At 30.8% G+C, this 2953-nt stretch overlaps 1 long non-coding RNA gene across 1 annotated transcript; it reads right to left on the bottom strand.

Moving 5' to 3' along the window:
* Positions 1-1103: 1103 nt before the first annotated feature.
* Positions 1104-2395, bottom strand: LOC124895391. The gene is made up of 2 exons (XR_007051689.1): positions 2366-2395; positions 1104-1234 (listed from the first exon to the last, which is right to left on the bottom strand). It is a non-coding gene; the product is annotated as an uncharacterized LOC124895391 (long non-coding RNA).
* Between the last annotated feature and the right edge of the window lie 558 nt (positions 2396-2953).

Here is a 2953-nt window from a genome sequence, read left to right as displayed (position 1 = left end):
TTTGGCATTTGACTTGAATTATCTTTTGAATGAGAATCTGATGATAATTCCGAACATATTTCATAGCTGCTTATAATCTCTCCCTTATGTTAGAAAAACTAACATACATCCTCTATCTTCTTTGAGGAATTCATCTTTGTGCATCATGATATATTCATTAATCGCATACCGCACATCAAAACTATTAGATGGAATAGTTGGTTCCTGACCTTGAACCGATTGAGAGAGAAGAAATAATCATAATTTATTGGTATAATGCATACAAATGTATGCAACATATACTTTGTTCTTATTAGTAATGGTTTAGCCATTTATCGAAGGCATTCAATGCCAAACCATTATCATCAAGATGAATTATCTTGATTACATAATCTGAAAATTATGCTCTTAACTGGATTTTATTGAGCAAACAACTTTATAATGTCAAACTGCATGTTGACAATAGATGTACAAGTGATCATCTTATATGGATGCATCTTAATAGATCACATGACAGGTGAACGGGCCCATATTCACCTTTTATACTTTTCAGATTTAAGGGATCCAATCCCAACGTTAGTTGGTCTAACCAACTTATCATGAGAACAAGCGACATAAACAATTCTTGAAGAATCTTCTAATTCTTCAATACATATCTAATACTCAATATGCATATCTTCGAGATGTCACAATCATTCATATCAACTTATGAACTCATTTATAGTAGCAAACACAAGTTTACCATGACATGTATTTTTTTTGTAAATTTCAGATTTACTATTACATAATGAATTTCAGATTTACTACTTTAAAAGTAGATTTCAAAATAACTTTTTCCAACTATTCTGCCTCTTTCGGAGGTGAGTTGTGATACCATCACCATCAAGTGCACGTTTCTATTAATAAGTTTCGCATTCCCCATGAATGTAATATAATCGTGCCTTAAGCCTATCAGATTCTGATAGCTTACAACCTTTTTTATGATATTGCTACTTTAGGAGCAAATCGAGGCATACATATGATCTAGAGAATTTTTCTCTAACATATCTTATGATCGCTAGAGGTGTGTGGCCCGTGTCAGCACAGGCCCAACGTGAAATACTGTGTTAAGTATATACACTCAGTGATACCCACACATATATGTATATTAACAAAATGTTAGAGAGCCAAGTATTACAAAATGATTCCATGCACTTCACTTGAGATAACATTTGATGTGTCCTCATATTTAGCTCGGCAAACATAAGACTGAATCCTGTTGCATAAAATGGACAATGTAAAATTAAGGTTAGACAGGTTATAAACTGAAAAAATAATTAGTAATCAGTGTGGACATAAACTTCAGAATAACATCAAAATTTGGGGATGATAGATAATTTGTAGAGCTTATGCATTCAAATGGACAACTCTTCTCATTCAAACCACCCACATTAATACTACTACTACTACTAAACATTGTTGGTATTTCCAATGCTATAAACAACGGATACAAGTTAGGGGGACATCATTCGGGAAGTTATATTAAGTAGTAATGTGGAGTCTTTTCATTTTTGAAAGGACTTTCGGGTAGAAAGAATATTACACCTACTTTTTTTTTCTTTTAAACTGGTCAATGATAAATTGAAGCACAATAACAACAATAGCATAGCCAACATAATCTTACAAGTGGAGTATGAAAATGGAAGATTGTACGCAATAGAGAGTCTATCAGAACATAAAAATAGCAACCTGGAGAAAAACTCAAGTAAAAAAAAAATCATATTATTTCCATATCATCAACCAAAAAACTATTGAAATTAAACTTTTTTCAATTTTTTACATTAAAATCAATAAAATTGAGCATATATAGAAAATAATAAGTGTAGGACAACTCAAATGTTATATGAAAATAGTGTCAGAGAACATAAAAATAGCAACTTAGAGAGAAACCTATATCAACAAAATCATATTATTGACATATCATGACATAAAAGACTATAGGAATTAGTTTTTTCAATTTCTTGCACTCGAACCAAATACCAAATAGCATGTACTTCTCTATACAGAAAGAGAAGATATGTTTTTTCAAAGAATCAAAACTTCATTTTTACAGAAAGATGGGATATCTTTTTTATGTGACTATTTTATAATGGCAAAGCAGTCGTTAGTGTTTCATAACGACAAAAGAGAAAGAAAAAGGAAAGAAGAACATCTCAAATGCATTGAAAAATAAAAGAGAAACATAAAAGAAAAATTAATGTGAGGTTCCAGTTAACTGTTGAAGTAGTATTTATCCAATGTAAAGCATTAAACTAAATCCTAGAAAAAGGCAAAGAAAAGTTATCTCCTATGATTATCAAAATCTGAAAAAGAGAAGTCACACCAGAAGGATGTGACGCAATTGCACCTGATTATATACAACAAGCAGTCCAAAGAAAAGTTACTCTTATTAGGGCAGTCCTCAAATACTCATCGCATTGTAATGGTACAATGTATTAGACATATCACATCCTAAAAAGAAGATATGTTTTTTCAAAGAATCAAAACTTTATTTTTACAGAAAGATGGGATATCTTTTTTGCATGACTATTTTATAATGGCAAAGCAGTTATTTCCATGTTTACACAGCAATATATTGAATAAATATTACAATCAGTGTTTCGTAACGACAAAAGAAAAAGAAAAAAAGAAAGAAGAATATCTCAAATGCATCAAAAAATAAAAGAGAAACATAAAAGAAAAATTAATGTGAGGTTCCATTTAACTGTTGAAGTAGCATTTATCCAACGTAGAGCATTAAACTAAATCCTAGAAAAAGGCAAAGAAAAGTTATCTCCTACAATTATCAAAATATGAAAAAAAGAAGTCACACCAGAAGGATATGACGCAATTGCACCTGATAATATACAACAAGCAGTCCAAAAAAAAGTTACTATTATTAGGGCAGTCCTCAAATACTCATCGCATCGCAATGGTACAATGTATTACACATATT

The sequence above is a fragment of the Capsicum annuum genome, unplaced genomic scaffold, assembly GCF_002878395.1.
Source record: "Capsicum annuum cultivar UCD-10X-F1 unplaced genomic scaffold, UCD10Xv1.1 ctg81756, whole genome shotgun sequence".
Classification (NCBI taxonomy): domain Eukaryota; kingdom Viridiplantae; phylum Streptophyta; class Magnoliopsida; order Solanales; family Solanaceae; genus Capsicum; species Capsicum annuum.
Note: the sequence above shows the minus strand (reverse complement) of the source record. Positions and strands in the feature narration are given on the sequence as shown.